Source organism: Vicia villosa, linkage group LG4, assembly GCF_029867415.1.
Source record: "Vicia villosa cultivar HV-30 ecotype Madison, WI linkage group LG4, Vvil1.0, whole genome shotgun sequence".
Lineage (NCBI taxonomy): Eukaryota > Viridiplantae > Streptophyta > Magnoliopsida > Fabales > Fabaceae > Vicia > Vicia villosa.
Genome location: NC_081183.1, coordinates 139,568,650 through 139,576,299, shown reverse-complemented (window position 1 = coordinate 139,576,299; position 7,650 = coordinate 139,568,650). Strand labels below are relative to the sequence as shown.

At 31.6% G+C, this 7,650-nt stretch overlaps 1 long non-coding RNA gene across 1 annotated transcript; it reads left to right on the top strand.

Annotated features, from left to right (window-relative positions):
- The first annotated feature begins 5,760 nt into the window (after positions 1–5,760).
- On the top strand, positions 5,761–6,873 carry LOC131599779 (uncharacterized). Its single transcript, XR_009282911.1, has 3 exons — positions 5,761–6,075; positions 6,227–6,282; positions 6,391–6,873. It is a non-coding gene; the product is annotated as an uncharacterized LOC131599779 (long non-coding RNA).
- The last annotated feature ends 777 nt before the right edge of the window (positions 6,874–7,650 follow it).

The window sequence follows — 7,650 nt, the reverse complement described above, 5'->3', positions numbered from 1 at the left end:
TAGATATGGAATATCCCCATCCCACTTCCAATCATCACAATGATTTTGTACAGTTCTCCAGTCCTAGGAGCTGTAGCAACGACCTAATATCCAGCGCATTTTGATCCCACAGATAAATAGTTTGGAAGACATACTTCCATGACAATCCCTAGCCAAGACTCTTTACTATGACCAGAAACTTGGAATTACTTCAAAGCTTCCTTCAAGAATAATACTCCTCCTGCCTACAGGCTTCGAGGAACACAATGGTAACCTTCCCACAGCCTGAGAGGTTTACCTCGACAAACCCTAAAAATTACATCTTTTTTACTTGGTGTTGTCTTATTTTTTTCTAGGTTACAATTCTTCTATTTATAACCTATTCTTAACTGGATTTGGGCCTTTAATCACAACTTATTTGCTGTTACAATATAGCAGTAACTTCTGCTACAATCAAGGTCTTCAATCTTTTAGTTTTCGTGAATCTCTCCATATTTAGAAACTATATACTCTTCAAATATTCTGACTTGATTCTTCTGACCTTTTAAACATATAACGCCTTATATAATTTGCATAATATTCAGAGAATATTCTGTATCTTTTAAATTGAAACAGAATCTCGTTAATCCAGCTCAGCAGGCGCGGTGTCGACAGCATTCCATAGGACATGTTATTCCAGAACATGTTCCAACATCTCATAGGATATCCTCTTGTTGTACCTATTAATTTGTACCTGTTTTATATTTTCAAGTTTTACATTCTATGATCATATATAGTTTAGCCAAACATAAATGGCAATTACAAAATTCAGATAATTAACAACATGCTTTTCCAAACACAAATTTTGAAAACCGACTACTAAGACCTTACAAACCAACTTGTTCAGATGATCCATGTGGATATGACCTACTCTCATGTGGAATAAGCAAGACTCACCTGCATTACTCAAAAGACATATATCATTTGAAGATAGTTTGGTTGGAACAAAATTGGTTTATATCATATCCCTTAGGTTTTTATGATAATAAAGCATATAAAGAACAATTGGGTAGACTAAAATGTGTTCAAGTGTGCAGGTACAAAGATCAATATATTGATTGAACGTTAATTCTGAAACTGCACTGAACATTGAAAGAGAAGTTTTTAAGAGGCAGATTCTAAAGATCATTTTCTGAAGAATCAACTTCTGATCAAGATGATCAGAATCTAATGTCTCTAGACTTCTAATAAGAGAGCCTCTGAAGAGTCAAAATCTGAAGGATCAGAAGCCAAGACTCAGACTCTGAAGGACCAGAACTTGAACTCAGTCAAAGCTCAAGAATCGAGAAAGTTCTGACACGTCACTATCACACTCTGAGGTCAATTTTTCTTGTTCTAGTCACTTGATAACTCAACAGAAAGTTGCAGAAGCCTGAACGTTTGCAACTGATAATTCCTTTTGAAGAAAAGGAAGTTCAAATGAGATTGCAACAACATTATCCATTTGAGAAAGCTTTGTAACATGTTTGTTGATGCTTCTCTATAATGTCTCTCTTATGTTTGAAGATCTCTCCAAAGACTCTTTCATGGAACTCTATAAAAGGAGCTAAAGATTTGGAGAAATATACAACATTACGTCTTGACAAGAAAAAGAGAAGTTACTTTGTCAAAACAAAGAGCAAAAGCGAACTTAGAACTTCTTACCATTGTACATTCTTAGAAGTTCTTAAGTCTTAGATTTTTTGTGTTGTATTATTTTTACACCTCTGATTGTATATCAAGTGTAACTATCACCATATCATTATCATTTATCTGTTACATAGATTGTTAGAAGTCTCTTGTCTACGAGATTGAGCATTTGTGAAGTCTCTTGCTTGTGTGATTGAGCATTTGTGAAGTCTCTTGCTTGCGTGCTTGAGCATTTGGAAAGTCTCTTGCTTGCGTGCTTGAGCAATCAGAAGTCTCTTGCTTGTTTGCTTGAGCATTAAAATCCATTACTTGTATGTTTCGCCATTAGAAGTCTCTTGCTTGCATGCTTGAGCAACTTGTAATCAAATTAGCTTATAGAGGAAATCTCTTGAAAGTGAAAGGGAACTGGACTACTCCTGATTTATAGGAGGAACCATGATAAATTGCTTGTGTGTTGTCTTGCTATATTTTTATTGTTGTTGAATATTATTCCACTGCTATCAATTAGACTCTGTGTCAGATTCAGAATCAGAATTTGATAACAGGTCTTAATAAGAGAAAGAAGAAAAAGTCAACACAATTCAACCCCTTATAGTGTGTTTCTCACCTTCCAGTTTGTTAAGGTTTATGTTATAAATAATTTGACTTCTAGAACTGGTAAAAAAGTTTGATTTAACTTAAATTTTATAACCCATCATCCATAAAATTCAAACGTTACATTATTACCTTTGTTGCATAATTGGCTAATAATTAGTAGATTATGCTTTAAACCATCAATTAAAAGAATTTCCCCAATTTTTTGGATTGAGGAACTAACCAATGGTATTTGTGCCAACGAACATTCCTTTGTTGTTATCACCATAAGAGACAAAACCTTCATTTTTAAGAGTAAAGGAAGAGAAAAGAGTTTTACCTTCAGTCATGTGCTTTGAAGAACTAGTGCCAAGGTACTACTTAGTGTTCAATATTGTAAAGAATTCATGTATTATATAATCATATCATATTTTAGGTACCAAATCATTTTTGGTTCTCCATTGTTAGTGTGATAAACATTTTCTCTAGATTTTTCATTAGGATCATAATTACAAAAGTAAGAAGAAGAAAATATGTTTCTCATTATAAGATCATGGTATTCTTTTAGAAATGAGAAGGAGGATAACTATTTTTACTTTCACGGCTTTTTCTAGCAAAGAAAAATAAATTAACATGACCATTTTAATTATAGTAATTTCATTAAAGAGATTTTCATGTTGAGTTTTTATTAGCATGGTATATGCTATTGAAATTTGTAACATTGTTCTTAAGTTCATAACCTAGACCGATATTTTTATACAAATCTCTTTGATTTCCTAAGATAATATTTAAGTTATCTCTTCCTTTGGAAAATTTATCAAGCGTGCTATAAATATCATTAATTTTAATTTTTAAAGTACTACATTATTCACATCTGGTTGGTTTCTCCAGATCTTTAAGAGAAAAGGAAGTGTTTACTAAAATATGTTATTTTTATATGAGACTGTTGTCTCTACCGCGAAAAATGAACCAGAGTCGCCACTAATATATTTATCCCATTGAGGGAAAGGAATATCATAAAACCTAACTCGAATAAGAACAAGGTCTTACGACCAGAGAACAGGGTATGAGAGTCAGTTAGGCAAGGGGAAGGTGCTAGCACCCCTCACGTCCGTCGTACTCGACGGTATCCACCTATGTTTGTTTTTATCTAAAGGGTTTATCTATTGCTACTTACTTGCTACTAAAAGGAAATGCAATGCATGATTAACTTAGAGTTTTTTTAATAATTATTGTGCTCGCTAGAGTTGCCTCTATGCCTACACATCCTCTTAAGAAGAATCAGAGCGTCGTAGTTCTGCTCAGCAATTTTTATGTTTTTTATTGATTTGTTGGTGTTTCTATGGAACAGTTACATCACACTCCACTGCTCGACCTTTGGAGACTTAAGCTGGGAATGAAGTGGAAGTAACATGCTCTTAAAAGCAAAAGAAAAGTATGTCGAGTATTTCGAGTGTCTCCCTTAAACAAGCGAGGTTCGAGCTACTTTTGGTTGGTATTTTTTATGATTGGGAACTTCCACTCAAGTGATCCCCTTAAACAAGAGGGGCAAGAGCTTCCATTCCCTTTTTATTATTTTCAACCTTTATTAAGTGCTTTAGGTGTTTTATTATTTTCTACATCTCTAACTACTATCCTAGTATTAACATACAAATGGCCCTAAGGTCAAGGATAAGAGAAAAGGGAACTCTAACTAGAGTTAGCATGCATGGTTAACAAACCTAAGGTCTACCTCAATTCCTCTTAAAAAATAAGGAAGAGCTACTAAGGGGACATGGGAATCAAGAGATAACATGGAATGGAGTTACAACTCCAACAAGACGGGATAAGAAAGCACAACATAAGCATTTAACCAAACACTTACCAATAAGCACAAGAAAAAGGGATCACCATCCCATTTTGAATACTAACAAGTATCCAAAGAAATCCTATACCTAACAAGGCTAAATGATCACCATCCTATCTTGATTACTTACAAGTTCCCAAGGGATTGCCAAAACATTGCACGGATCGTTACTTAAACAAATAACCAACATATATCAATTAGTCAAAGAAAAAAGCATATAAAGAGATGACCTAAGCAAGGTGTCAGTGGAATACCATTTAATTTATAGGTCTAAGACCTTATACCAAACCATGTTAATCAATTAGCTTGAAGCAACACAAAGTTCTAACAAAAACTAAACAAAACTAGGTTAAACTAGCTAAACGTGTAACATGAATTGAATGGAGTTATAAGCAAGGTGGACATGTAAAAATAAATGATTCAAGTCAGTAATTAATGACCTCTAAGAGGTTCTCAAACACCTAAGACATTAAGTCAAAATCCCTACACAAAATTAAAAGTCAATAGAACAAACTATGCTACATTTACAAACCAAGGAACAAATTATTTACATGTGCAAAGAGAACTCAAGAAAAGTAAAAAGAAGTGACTTAAAAATCCAATTTCAAATCCTAAAGCCTTATAAAGGTCTCTAATTGTGTCCACATAAAGATTCAAAAACATTGCACAAATGCAACTTCATTTATGAGCAAAAACCATACAAGTACTCATTGTAAACATGCATGAAATAGTCCTTGAAGGACTCAATCAAAGCTCAATCAAAAATGAGAATTAGAACCATATTTTTTGTAAATAGTATCATACATGAGTCCACTGCAAGCATACAAAAACTTGCAACAAAATTTATTCCCTAAGACCCTTAATCAACCTCATTTGCAAAGTGTGTTAAAACTAAGTGAATTATGAACACATGTGAAGGAAATACTCAATAAAAATACCAAATCCCTTTGAAAAAATCCACAAAAAATATGAAAAATATCCTAAGAGGTTAAAGTATCTAAAAAGTATTTTTTATGCATTTTTGGTTTCAACTAAAACAGATTTTCCAATCAAAAGTTAGAGAAGAAGCAAATTTAAGCAAACAATGTAATTCTGCCTAACCAGGGTGTGAGAAAGTAAAAGAAATTGAACAGGATTCAAGTTATAAAGGCGGCCCAGAGTGGGTGGTGTGAAAAGCGAAAACATTAGGCGCATATTGTTTTATTATTCACATGTTATTGTTTCATTATGCATCACATTTATTTTACATCACTTGGTTTTCTCTTTTTATGTGAACGTGACAAAGAATAAAATGACCATACATCAACCTCAAAGGATTGACTCAGTTGGCAAATAAGCTTTCTCCAAAAAGGGACGGAACCGGCTATTGGTCACCCTAATATAAAGTCACTAAATTACAAATGATGTTTCAGCCAATCTATAAAATAAGAAAACAGATGTACCTGGAAAATTCCAATTTGCCCTTTGCTAAAAATCCTCCACATCCTCTTTTTGGGGTCAAAATGTGTCTAATATTTACTTTTTCTAACCATTTTCTGACTTGGTCCTAAGCTAACTACTACTTTGTACATTTTGTTATCTTTCGCTACCTATTTATCCTTCATATGGTTCATAATACTTCAAATGCAATAAAATGTTAACTTTTTCACCTTCCCAATGCAATTTCTTGGAACAGATTTCTGAAAAAGCAATTGTCTAACACGTCTAATCATAATGCAGCATAGCTCCCAATGTTCCATAATGAATATTGCCTCTTACTTCTAACCTCTCTCATTTCTCTCATCTTTTTCCATCAAATCGTTCGTCTCTCTCTTCTCTCAAACTCATCTTTCTATTGCATCTCTAACATTCATCTCTTTTATTTCTTCTTCATTTTCTCTCATTCTCATTTATTTATATGTCATCTCTTTATGTTCATCAATCTTTTACATAGTTATTTTTTTCATTCTTTTTCCAGGTTATAGATCTATATACCAAGACGCAAACTGACTTTAAACCATATCAAAAGTGTAAGTTTTAACTTTTTTTTAAGTTGTAGGTCTATACATATATGTAATCATCCTGGATATTATAGATCTTCTTTTGCTATTTTTGAACTTCATGACAAAACCCATATTTTTTCATCTTTTTAATATTTTTTCACTTCTTTTGTTTTTACAGGTTGTAGATTTACATATAAGATGGAAAAAGTTAAATAACATTGATAAAAGAAAAGAGTAAGTTTTTAATTTTTTTTTTGTTTTTTTAGGTTGTAGATCTAAACGAATATGTTACCATCTATGTATTTTCTGGATAATATATACTTTCTTGATTTTATTTTGTAGATTGAGGTTGAATGAATAAACTTTTGTTTGAATAATGGATGAGGGTAGTGAAGAAATCTGAGTTTTCATTTGAATGGTGGATCTTGGAAAAGAATGATGATGGAAGTTTTGCGTTTGAAGGGACAAATCAAATTTCTTTATTTTTCAAAGAGTTAGGTTGAACGACTGATGAGTAGATGAAAAAAATAAGGGTTTTATGTTAGAAATCTGGGTTTGGTATGAATAAATGAGAGTGTTGTAGATGAAATCTGGGAGTAGAGAGATAAAGAATTTACAAGAAATAAGTAACATGTTTGGTATCTGATAAGAGATAAGAAAATCTTGTGGAAGCAATAATGCTAAGACGCGTGGGTGGGAAGAAAGAGAACATGTGGTGATAAAAAGAAAGAAATAATAATCAAGAAGATTTCTTTTGAGATAGAAAAATGAATGAGATAGAAAAATTATGATTCTCATTAATTATTTAGGGATAAAAAAATAATGATTCTCAATTATTATTATTTTTAGATGAAACGATCTTTTATTTATCTTAATATTCAATACATTTAATTTTTTAATAAATTTTTTTATTAGAAATTGATTTAATTTTTTTATTTTTAAAAACTATACTTTTAATTGTTAATATATCTTATTTTACTTTAAAGATAAATAAAAGATTGTTCTCTAATATATCTTATTTAAAAAAAAATTAATTTAAACATTTTTAATTTTAAAATAAAATAATGTTTAAGACTAACAGTTTAATCAAATCTTTTAATTTTTGACTAATTTTATTTTAGTAACCCCAAAATATTTTTGTTTCGTCTATTGATTTTGTTAACTTTGTCTCTTTCAATTGTGTTCGGATTAGGTAGTTTTTGATTGAGTTTTTCTATTTTGACATTTACCAATAACATATAAATATGTTATAATTGTGATTTTAATGTCCCATCTTGATATTATTGTTTGCAATTTTAGGTTATAATTTAAGAATCACAATTAATCCAAATTTTATGCATATTTATAGAAGAAGGTGATTGAAAAAATAAATGATTTGCCTCTGCGATCGGGAAGGGGCTGGAACCACTTGATGTTAAAACTGACCCCCGAACCGGACTAAACCGGGAGGGAGTATTTGAAGAAATTTGTGAAATATTGGTAAAAGAAAGTAGGAAAAAGAACTAAATGAGAGATGAGAATTGTGAGAGGATTGACATGAAAAGATGTACAGAATAAATGATAAAAGTATAGTTGTTTTGAAAAGACAAATATTTAGACTTC